Genomic DNA, 12949 nt, shown 5'->3' with positions numbered 1-12949 from the left:
AAAGGCAAAAATAAATATATAGATAGATATATAGATAGATAAATAGATAGACAAATAAATAAAGCAGGCTGCATTGCTAAGACAGACACTGCCTACTGCTACTTACACACTACAATGGAGGGAAATCAGAGAGAGCTGGCAACATCTGAGTCTTCTGTGAGTCTCAAGGCTGGTGGGAATGTCAGTGGGTCCAACCTCTGTGGAGAGCAGTCTGGAGAACCCCCAGTCGGCTAGAAGTGGACCTGCCCTATGACCCTGCAATTCCTCTCCTGGGGATAGATAGTTCCTAAGGAACCCAACACACCCATCCAAAAAGATCTGTGTACACATATGTTCTTAGCAGCACAATTTGTAATAGCCAAAACCTGGAAACAACCAAGGTGTCCTACAACAGATGAGTGGCTGAGCAAGCTGTGGTCTAGATACACAATGGAATACTACTCAGCTATTAAAAAATGAATTTGCCTTCTTGACCTCATCTTGGATGAAGCATGAGAGAATCCAGTGAAGTGAGATCAGTCAGAAAGAGAAGGATGAATACTGGATGATCTCACTCAGAGACAGAAGTTGAAAAATAAGACCAGAAGCAGAACTTGGACTGGAGTTGGTGTACTGCACCAATAAAATTAAGGACTCTGGGTTGGGGGGGGTGTTCATGTCCATGTGCCTGATGGTGGAGGAGGACCTAGGATGAGTTCTGTGTGGGGGGGGAATGTTTTGCAGAAAACAAATCTTACAGTATCAACAACTGTATTTACTGTAAATCATTAACACCCCCCAGGAGTAAACAAATAAATAAAAGAACAAAAACGTACCCTTAGTGATCTGGAATAAAGCCATGTCTGGGCTTGGTTGTTGGTCTCTTATCAATTTCCACTGCATGAGAAGCTACAAACCCAGGGCCAGAGCAAAGTCCTGCTTGATGCTGAAACTTTTGACTGTCAGATGGTGAATGCTGACAGTCACAGTGGCTGTGGTGACTGCTTATAGTAAGACAGCTGTGAAGTTTCTGCAGGGAATGACTCTTGCTTCCATGGGCAATATACTCAAAGCAGATGTGACAATTTCCAAGACGGGATGATCCAGCCTCAAGTTAGCATGGACACCAGGAACTTCTCCTAATCCTGGAAGCATCTTCCTCTTCACATGAGCCCTGAGGATTTGCACACAAGTAGAGAGGAGAGTTAAAAAAAATAAAATAAAAAAACCCGGTTAAGCACAGGTGGTGGTGGCGTAAAGCACAAGGACCGCCGTAAGGATCCTCGTTTGAGCCCCTGGCTCCCCACCTGCAGGGGAGTTGCTTCACAGGCGGTGAAGCAGATCTGCAGGTGTCTGTCTTTCTCTCCCCATCTTCCCCTTCTCTCTCTATTCTTCTCTGTCCTATCCAACAATGAAGACATCAAGAACAACAACAATTAAACAACATGGACAACAAAAATAAATAAATAAATAAATAAATACAAAAAAAATTTAAAAGCCATATGCCACTGACTGTTACCCAATTCTGTGTTACCTGTCTGCTCAGGTTATTATGAGCTTTCTTTCTGTTTTTGGTAGAAAATATGGCTGGGGTTTTAAAAACAAAACCCCCAGATATAAAGTATAATATCAGCCAACCTGTAAATATCTGTTAAATAGAGATTTCTAATAAACAAGGACTTAAAGAAAATCTAACTGCAGTATCAACCCTGCCCCTAACAATTCATCACCTCTCTGCAATATCATCCAATATCCAATTTACATTAGGATTCAAACCTCATTTACACTGTTTCAGAAAAAAGAAGAAAGGATCCCAGCAAACTTCACTCTTGTTGTCCCTGTGTCTTTGCAAAGTTGGAGCTGTACAAGATGTGTCTTGACAAGTCTATGTATGTGTGGTTCTTCCACGGAGCATCAGAATTTGAATTCTATTCACCTCACAAATGAGATTTCTTTTCTCGCAATCCTTTTTTTTTTTTTCTGCCTCCAAGGTTATCACTGGGGCTCGGTGTAGGCACTGCAAATCTACTGCTCTTGGTGGCCATTTTGTCCATTTTATTAGATAGGATAGAGAGAAATTGAAAGGAGGAGGAGATAGAGGTGGAGATATAAAGAGAGACACCTGCAGACATGCTTCGCTGCTTGTGAAGTGCTCCCCCCCACACACACAGCAGGTGGAAAGAGAGGGCTCAGACTTGGATCCTTGTGCGGGTCCTTGCACTTAGTACTATGTGCCCTTAACTGGGTGCACCACTGTCCAGCTCTTCTCAATTCTTTAAAAACTATTTATCTGGGGGCTAGGAGGCGGTGCACCTGGTTAAGTCCATAGGTTACAGTGCACAAGGACCAGGGTTCAAGCTTCGGTCCCTGCTTGCAAAGGAAAAGCTTTGGGAGAGGTGAAGCGGGGCAGCAGGTGCCTCTTCTTTTTCTTCTTCTATCTCCCCTTCTCAGTTTCTCTCCATCAAGTAAAAGAAAAGGAAAAAATGGCCATGGGGGGCCAGGCAATGTCATACCTAGTTGAGTGCACACATTACAGTGAGCCATGTCCCAGGTTCAAGCCCCTGGTCCCCACCTGCAAGGGGGAAAGCCTCAGGACCTTCCTACCATGTCAATTTCTATCTCTGTCTCTATCTAGTAATTCATAAATAAAAATATTTTAATATATAATAAAAATACCTAACAATGGGATTTTCAAAGTTAACCCAATTACCAAAAATATGATTATATCAATAACTATCTATTGCCTTCTTAAACTCCAAGACAGCAGGAACCTCCCGCTTCTTCTATAGAGCCTATATTTCCCCCAGTCCTGGAACCCCTAGGGTGGGGCTCACATTCCTGCATGCTTCTCTCAATTCATACCAAATGACACTGCATCTGCTGATCCCAACCTAATCAATGCAATGAGTAACCACCTCAGCATGCCTCACTTCAGACTGTGTCCAGACACATCAGACATGGAATGTCAACCTTTCATCTGCATTGCTTGGGTGAGACCTTTCCTTTCATAGAATTCTCTAATTCCATTCCAGGTGGTTCACTTCCTAGCAAAGTCCCAAAACCTAGATATAGACCAGGTCCCATGGGATAGGGCATATGTTCCCATGTATCCATAAATTAGGGCAAAATATATACCTGAAAGCAAAAGTACATAATAGTCTGCAGAGAGTCAGTATATGCAGCAAGCAAGTAGAAAGACTTAAAAAGACACCATGAAGTGCCCAATGCAATAGTTTCTACTTTGACTTAGATACACTCCTCACCTACTTCCTATTACACTTCCCTCAGTCACTCCAAAGCTAAACTTATCAAAGTGACGATGGCAAAAGTTGAATAAGGGCAAGAGACTGGCATACTTTAATGATGACTCTTTAGTCACTATCAGGCCACCCCATCAGCTGGGTCCCTAGTCGGGGAGTCCTGAGATTCCCAAACAGACATGACAGGCCAAGACCTCAGATAGACCCTGTCTCCATTGTCACTGGTTATCTCTATCAGGAACAACACAATAGACGCCTTTGTGGACCCCCATAGGAGCTTTCCCTCAATGTGGATCAACAACGGTAGTGAATATTCCATCCTCCAAAGGGAGGCTGGACAACATACTCTATGTTCCATCTGAGAAAGATGAGTCCTGACATTGGGGCAGTTTGAAATGTTCCTACTCATGATCTCAGAATGTGAGCTCAGATCTACAGGGATGGAGTTTACATAGGCTCCTAAGCTGTATATGGGCCCCAGATCAAATTGATGGGGTTTACAGTCAATAATATTTATACACCTTTCCCGTATTTGGGAGCTATTCTCTTCCCTGATCCAGCTTTCTAGCCCCTTTCCCAGCCATGACATCATTTCCCCAGAAAATAACATGGTTCTATCTACATATCAGATGTCAGGCTCAGAAGAAAAAAAAAATAGACCCTTTGAAATATAACTAAAATAGGCCTAATAGCTATCTACAAACTGGAGACCCCCAAATCTTCATCAGCAATATTGCAGCCTTTAGGTTCATGATTAGTCAACAATGTGTTTGGATTTATATATTAACTCTTTTTTCAGCCACTAGGATCCAGATGCTAGCATGATGCCAACCAGATTTCCCTGGGCAAATGACCCCACCAATGTGTCCTGGAGCCCCGCTTCCCCAGAACCCCACCACACTAGGGAAAGAGAGAGACAGGCTGGGAGTATGGATCGACCTGTCAATGCCCATGTTCAGCGGGGAAGCAATTACAAAAGCCAGACCTTCCACCTTCTGCACCCCATAATGACCCTGGGTCCATACTCCCAGAGGGATAAAGGATAGAAAAGCTGTCAGGGGAGGGAATGGGATACGGAGATCTGTTGGCGGAAATTGTGTGGAGTTGCACCCTTCTTATCCTATGGTTTTTGTCAGTGTTTCCTTTTTATAAATAAAAATTATATATATATATATAGTGGCCACTGGGAGTGTTATATTTGTCCAGCAGGCATGGAAGTGCCAGCCTGTTTATTTCCCCTGGACTTCACAATAGATCTGACTCTGATTGCCAAGCAATGACCAACCATTCTGTGAACCACAAAGCTGAGACTTTGCGTATAAGGCTCTGTCCTCACATCCAGATCTTCTCTTGCCTCCCTCTGACTGCCCTCACTTTCAAAGGAACCATGGACAATTCTGGGCTTACAGTAAGGACACCAATGTAGTCTCATGCATGGATTCATCTTCATCTTCACATTGAAACTCCTGTCTCTCTCTCTCTCTAATGGGAGAATATTTTTTTAAATTAAACTATCTTTATTTATTTATTTATTGTATAAAAGCAGCCAGAATTTGGGGAGTCAGGCAGTAGCACAGCAGGTTAAGCACACGTAGTACATAGTGCAAGGACCAGTAAGGATCCTGGTTCCAGCCCAGGCTCCCCATCTGCAGGGGAGTCACTTCACAAGTGGTGAAGCAGGTCTGCAGGTGTCTTTCTCTCCCCCTCTCTGTCTTCCCCTCCTTTCTCAATTTCTCTCTGTCCTACCCAACAACAATGACATCAATAACAACAATAACTACAACAATAAAAAGCAATAAGGGCAACAAAAGGGAATAAATATTAAAAAAGAAAAAATTGTTTAAAAAAAGCAACCAGAAACCAAGAGGGTAGAGGGAGATAGAGAGGGAGAGAGACAGAGAGACACTTGCAGCCCTGTTTCACCACTCGCAAAGCTTTGCCCCTGCAGGTGGGGACCGGGGACGTGAACCTGGGTCCTTGCGCACTGTAACATTTGCGCTCAACCAGGTGTGTCACCACCCCGCCCCACTGAAACTCCTCTCTATCTCTCTTTTCCTCCCCTCTCTGCTTCTGCTTGACAGACTCATTTAATGTTTTTTTTTTTTCCTATTCCAACCAATACTTTGGGAATAAAAAGAAAGCACAGCTCAGCAGAGCAGTATTCTCTTTGAAGACACCAAAATAGTCATTAAAAATACATCCAAATTAATCCGTGGGGGTTTTTCCTGGAGTGTTAGTAAATGATGTTTTTTCCCTCCCAAACTGTATAATAAGTATACACTGTCAATAATTAATTGCCGGAGGAAAGTTCTCAAATGCCGCTTTGCAGTGATTTTAGAGAAACAATCGCTCCATCCAGTCATGTGGCACCAGCACTAGTGTAAAGAGGTAGTGGGACACTTATTCATGGGCTTCACCTCCACCGGGGAATAGATGCCGTTCACAGATGCTGCGTCTCTGTGAGGACGGCTTGCTGATAAGGTGGAGTCTGTGGGCCAAGCTGACAGCTGAGCAAACTGAGCCGCTAAAAGCATGACCAGCCCGCTAACAGTCCGCAGGAAGAACTCAGTGATAGCTTCTGTTTCTCTCCCCTCTCATCTGCCTCTGTATCTCCATCTGTTAGCTATCTGTTCACCTGCTACTTATCTATCATTAGTCTGTCTGTCTGTCATCTATGTATCTATCCACTTGTTATTTACCTATTACCTATCATCTATCTATCTATCTATCTATCTATCTATCTATCTATCTATCTATCTATCTATCATCTATCTATCCACCTGTTACTTATCTATCATCACTCTATCTGTCATCTCTCTCTCTCTCAGCACCTCCCTGGAGTTGTCTATAGGGCTCTCAGATGGCATCAGGATTCAAACTCAGGCCTTTCACATAACAAGAAATGTGCCCTAAGGGGTGAGTTTTCTCCCAGCTTCTCTGTTAGACTCTGGGAAGTTGCTTAGCATTGGTTTAAAGAATAGCCAGGTCCTTTTTCTTTTTTTTCTTTCTCTTTTGCCTCCAGGGTTATCACTGGGGCTCAGTGGTGCCAGCACTACAAATCCACTGCTCCTGGTGGACATTTTTTTTCCATTTTATTGGACAGGACAGAGAGAAATTTGAGAGAGAGATGGGGAGACAGAGAGGGAGAGTGAAAGAGAGATACCTACAGACCTGCTTTACTATTCTTGAAGCATCTCCCCTTCAGGTGGGGAGCCAGGGGCTTGAACCTGGATTCTTACTTGGGTCCTTGTGTTTAGTATTGTGTGAGCTTAACCAGCTGCAACACTACCCAGTACCAAGAATGGACACTTCCTACCAGTGGCCGTTGCAGGTACTGAGCACAGAGTTGCTACTAGGAAAAAAAGATTATAAAACTGTACCGACCCATGTCCCCAGGTTCTGTGAGAGAACGTATGAATTATCTGAAATTTCCCAAGTGATGTTGGGTGTCTGTTATTCATGGAGGGGTACTGAGACCATGTCTGACCTCCACGGGATGATGGCCTTCTAGATAATCTCAACATGCACACTGACTCCAGATACAGGAATAAGACTAGCCCTATGCCATTCCAGATGACCTTTTTGTCATTGTTCTTTTTCCATGCAGGGGAGAGAGGCATCTGAGCTCAATACCAACCACATGCCTAATGATTCTACCCCCATGTCAACGTGAAACAGCCCAACAAAAACTCAGCATACAGCTGTTCAGGAGAGCTCTCCAACTGCCTGGCTACTGTGACTACTGTCACACACCTAAGGTCCAAGAGGGTGGCCTGTCCCTGATCACGTGGCTTCACCCTGTCTACGTCTCTTGTCTTGGGCATGCTCCATCCAGATGGTTTGGGGGAGAACAAAGCATTAACAGTAAGTAAAGTGCTCTCTGGGGCTCTGTGAATCTGTCTGAGAACACTCAGACTCAAGGGGAGGAATAGGACCTCCTATTCCTGGTCTGAAGTGAAAGTCCTTGGTTTGTGCACATACATAAAATAAAATAATAAAAAAAAGGGAGGCAGGCAGTAGCACACCAGGTTAAGCACACATAGTAAGAAGGGCAAGGACCCACACAAGGATCCCGGTTTGAGCCCCCAGCTTTCCACCTGCGGGGGGCTTGCTTCATAAGCAGTGAAGCAGTGTTGTAGGTGTCTATCTCTCTCCCCTTCTCTGTCTCCCCCTCCTCTCTCAATTTATTTCTTCCTTTTTCTTTTTTCTTCATTTCTTCCTTTTTTTTAAATTTTGCCTCCAGGGTTATTGCTGAGACTTGGTCCCTGCACTACCAATCCACTGCTCCTGGAGGCTATTTTTCCCTTTTTGTTGCCCTTGTTGTTTATCCTTGTTGTTGTCATTATTGCTGTTGTTGTTGCTGCTGCCATTGTTGCATAGTAAAGAGAGAAACTGAGAGAGGAAGGGAAGACTGAAGGGGAGAGAAAGATAGACACCTGCAGACCTGCTTTACCAATGCTTGTGAAGTGACTCCCCTGCAGGTGGGGAGCCAGGGGCTCGAACCAGGATCCTTGTGCTGGTTCTTGTGCTTTGTGCCATGTGCTCTTAACCCACTGCGCTACCACCGGATCCACCTCTCTCAGTTTCTTTCTGTCCTGTCCAACGACAGCAGCAACAACAACACGGGGTGTGTGTGTGTGTGTGTGTGTGTGTGTGTGTGTGTGGCCTTTAGGAGCAGTGGATTCATGGTGCCTGCACCAAGCCCTGGTGATAACCCTGGAGGCAGAAATAAATAAATGAATAAATAAAGCCTGCAGTTCATCCCTGAAGTAGAGGACGCTTTGAGGGGGCTACACTCTTACACTGAGAAGTTGAAGCTGACCAGGAACAGCAGGTTTCCAGAAACCCTGCAGAGGTGAACAAGCAAAAGTCCTTGACTTGGCAGGACCTGGGCTTCAGGTGAGAGAGTTTTGCAGAAAACTAAGACATGGCACATGTGTACCAATCACTGTATTTACTGTAAACCATTAATATCCCCAATAAAAATTATAAATAAAAATACAAAATGAAAAAAAAAAAGAATGCATGTCTTCTAATGACCCATGCACACGTACAGAGAAGCCAGAGTACTGTTCAGCTAGGGCATGTGATGGTGCTGGGAATTGAACCTGGGACCTCTGGAACTCCAGGCATGGAAGTCTAGTGTGCTAAGTCTGTGTTGTCTCCCAGCTCTGAATATCTCATTTTAAACAACCAAATGCTTGGTGAAAGGCTTTACCAAAGAAAGAAACGTGTCACCAATGAAAGACAAATATGTAACTTTCTTTAAGAGAGAGAGGGGGGAGAGAAAGGGGGCCTCAGAGTACTGTTCAGCTCTGGCAGATGTGGTCCCATGAATGTAGCCTGGGACCTCATCCATTGGATGCCCTGTTATACCACAGAACCACCCAGCCCAGCCCAGATGTGTCATCTTAAATTGTCTGGTAACCTCATTAAATGAAAAAAAAAATTAAAGAACAGCTTATGACACAAAGGTATTTAAATTAACCTGATATGTCCCCAATTTGCTTATCTCCAAAGGACAAACAGAATTAGTGAAGTCCTTTTCATCCTAATTCTATAAAGCCCAGTGCACTCCATGGCAGAGGACCTAGTGGGGGTTGTATTATTATGTAGAAAACTGGGAAATGTTCAAACCATTGGATTAACTGTCAACTGTAAAACATTATACCCCAATGAAGAAATAAAAAACAACAACAATAGTGTACCCTGCTGCTGGGGATGCAGACTGGGGCCGCCCCTGTGGAGACTGTGAGCACAGTCCTTCAACAGACAGACATGGAGGCACCTCAGGACCCACAAGCCCACTCGGAGGCTTTATCCGGCGGACACTCAAGACACTAATTAGAAGGGACACACGCAGCCCCGTGCTCACAGCTGAGTTGTTCACAACAGCCAGAGAGTGGTCGCAGCCTAGATGCCCATCAGCAGACGACTGGATAAAGAAGTGATGGGATATAGACTCCATGGAATACGACTCTGCCATCAGAAAAGATGTGCTGGGAGTCGGGCTGTAGCGCAGCGGGCTAAGCGCACGTGACGCAAAGCGCAAGGACCGGCATAAGGATCCCGGTTCGAGCCCCCGGCTCCCCACCTGCAGGGGAGTCGCTTCACAGGCGGTGAAGCAGATCTGCAGGTATCTATCTTTCTCTCCCCCTCTCTGTCTTCCCCTCCTCTCTCCATTTCTCTCTGTCCTATCCAACAACGACATCAACAACAGTAATAGCTACAACAACAATAAAAAAAGGGCAACAAATAAATACATATTTAAAAAAGTCTTTAAAAAAGAAAAAATGTCCTTTGGGGACCAAATGGATGGAGCTGGAGGTGATGATGCTTAGCGAAGTAAGTAAAGGGAAGAAGGACAACTACCAGGTGTTTTCACTCATATGTGGAATCCAGAGGTCGGACTCACATGAGCTTGCAAAAACAAACAAAACCAGAAGCAAGGAAACTGGAAGACTTGTGAGCACTCTGGTGGTTGCCTTTGGGAAGCGGGAGGGTGGGGACACAGAACGTTGGTGGTTGGTGGGTGTGGTGTGGAAATAGACCCTGTCATCCTATAATCTTGTAACTGTTTAGCAAATAAAAATAATAATGATTAAAAGAATGTGTGCCTTTGCCACTGACAGTACATCTCACTACCTCAGGGGAATAGTCACAAGCCTCACCAGCCCCCTGGGCCCCAGGCTGCCTCCCTGGTCAGTAAGCTATGGTTCCAACTCAGAGCAGGAGTCTGCCCAACTCCAAGCCTTTGGCCAGTAATCCAGAAACAATTTGATTGATTCTTAAAGGCACACATACACATCTGATTGCTTTCCAAAGCTGCCGTTTCCTTGTCTCCGCCTGTAACCTGACGATGACTTTATTCTTATGTATAGGGTTATATCACAGGTCTATATGCAAGCTAACTACCTAGCTATACATAGTAGACTTAACAAAATGTCAGCATCTAGGGGCCAGGCAGTGGCACACATGGTAAAATACACACATTACAGTGCGCAAGGACCTGGATTCAAGCCCCTGGTCCCCACCTGCAGAGGCAAAGCTCCACCAGTGGTTAAGCAGGGCTGCAGCTGTCTCTCTGTCACTCTTCTCTCTACCTCCCCCCAATTTCTCTGTCTCTAGCCAATAATAAATAAATAAATGGATTATCTATAGTATTTATACAGATAACATCCTATCTAATCAGAACATCAGCCGCCAAGTCCAGGATTGTTATGGCAGCTTCTCATTGGTGCAAAGCTGGAAACCCCCCCCCCCCCCGCCCTTTCCATCACCACCCAACTTTGCTATAGACAGGGACCCTGGATTCAGGGAACACCCCTTCCATTTCTACTCTCCTGATTGCTAGCTTTCATCCAGGAAAGTCTGCAAATGGTCACTCAAATAACCCAAATTTGCAAGAAGGCAATTAACACCTTACATCCAAGTTTAGCACACGGGGAGCCTGGCTAGAGCTTTCAAGTGCTGGGAACGAATGCCCACAGCCCCGGCTTCCAGCCAGACTTGCTGGGGTGGCCGGCAGCTGACCCATCTGTTTCCAGTCCACCCAGCTGAGCCATCCTCAGAAGTCACAGCCTTGGAGCCAGGCAGTGGTGCACCTGGTTAAGTGTAAGGACCTGAGCAAGGATCCAGGTTAGAGCCCCCCGGCTCCCCACCGGCAGAGGGGATGTTTCACAAGCGGTGAAGGAAGTTTTCAGTTGTCTCTCTGTCTCTCTCCCTCTCTATCTCCCCTTTCTCTCTCAATAAAATGGAAAAAATGGCTGCCAGGAGCAGTGGATTCATAGTGCCGGTACAGATCCCCAGTGATAACCCTGGAGACAAAATAGATGAGACAACATGAGACAAGAGGAGGCGAGATAAAATAAAAATAAAATGTGCAAGGACCCAGGTTCAACTCCCCGGTCCCCACCTGCAAGGGGGAAACTTCGTGAGTGGTGGAGCAGGGCTGTGGGTGTCTCTCTGTCTCTCTCCCTCCCTATCTCTCCCCTTGCCTCTCAATTTCTCTCTGTCTCTGTTAATTAATTAATTAAATTAAAAAGAAGAAATCACTGCCTTGAACACCTCACACACACCCCCCCTCCGGACACCACCTGCTTTGTCTCCTGAATTGATTTTTCTTAACCAACTACAGTCTCACTCAGGTGAGAACAATGTTGGCAAGAAAAGGGAGAAAAACAAGCTGTTGTGATCATTAAAATAATGAATTATTTTTGCCTAGACAGAGTCACATTGAGAGGTGGGAGCTGAGAGCAGAAGGAATCATCGATTACTCCTGCAGAGGCAAAGCAGGTCACAGCCCAAGGTAATCAGGCATCAACTTGAAGATTCAAGACACATTTCCATAGACAGAAAAGGAGAACAGGGAGATGACAGCTGGGAGAAGAAAAGATCCCCCTGGCAGGGTCAGCGGTCCCACGCCCAGCAGGTCCACCACTTCTCTGCCTTTCCTAAGGTCCACGTGGCAATGTGTCCTGCACTATTAACCATGACTGTGAGACTTTCTTGTTTGTTTGATTGTTTTTAAGCAGAGCCCTGCTCAGCTCTGGCTGATGGTGGTGCAGGGGATTGAACATGAGACTTGGGAGCCTCAGACATGAGAGTCTCCTCGCATAGCCATTATGCTGTCTACCCTGCCTGAGACTTTCTGTATCTGTTGACTCTGCCGCCTAAGTACCAGAAAATAGGCGTTGCTGTGACTCGGGTTTTATAGCTGGGTGTTATGGGCTTCATAGCTAGAAAGCAAGAGAAAGAGATTGAGAGACTGAGAGAGAGAGAGGTTGAGAGAGAGATTGAGAGAGAGAGAGAGAGAGAGGTTGAGAGAGAGATTGAGAGAGAGAGAGAGAGGACTTGAATCCAGATTCTTCCCTCCTGGACTCCATTAGCTGATACCAGATTGGGAAGAACTTGATGCTTTTGTTGTTCTTTCTTTTTAACATTCATATATTTATTTATTTTTTTAATGAGAGAGATACAAAAAGATACACACAGAGAGAGACAGACACAGAGAGAGAGAGAGAGAGAGAGAGAGAGAGAGAAAGGGAGGCCAGAGCAGTGCTCAGCTCTGGCTTACAGTGCTGCTGGGGATTAAACCTGGGACCTTTGCTGCCTCAGGCATGAGACTCTCTCCTTTTACACTGTCTGAACTGGAAGACGCTTTGAAGAGGGTTAAACCGGGAACAGCTGCTGGCTGTGATAACATCACCCCAGAACTCATTCTTAACCTGGGTCCCATGGCAAAGAAGTGGCTCGCTTCATTCCTGTCCCACATCTTGGAATCTGAGTCTATGCCCAAAGTTTGGCGTCGTGCAAAGATTATAGCGGTTTTGAAACCAAAGAAAGACCCAACACTGGCCGCCAGCTATAGACCAATTTCTCTCCTCTCCGTGTGTTACAAACTCCTTGAGAGGCTGCTTCTGTCACGTATTTCTCCTCTTACAGAGAAATTCCTATCACCCGCCCAGGCTGGTTTCCGCCCAGGAAGATCTACCTGCGAACAAGCCCTGGCCCTCTCAACTTACATTGAAAATGGATTCCAGAAGAATTTAAAGACGGGTGCTGTCTTTGTTGATCTCACAGCAGCCTATGACACGGTCTGGCACCGTGGTCTCCTAGTCAAGATCTCAAGATGCCTGCCTCCATGGGTGGCCAACACTATATCGTTTCTTCTCCAAAACAGAAGATTCCGGGTACATCTGGGTGACAAG

Source organism: Erinaceus europaeus, chromosome 21, assembly GCF_950295315.1.
Source record: "Erinaceus europaeus chromosome 21, mEriEur2.1, whole genome shotgun sequence".
NCBI classification, from domain to species: Eukaryota; Metazoa; Chordata; class Mammalia; order Eulipotyphla; family Erinaceidae; genus Erinaceus; species Erinaceus europaeus.
Note: the sequence above shows the minus strand (reverse complement) of the source record.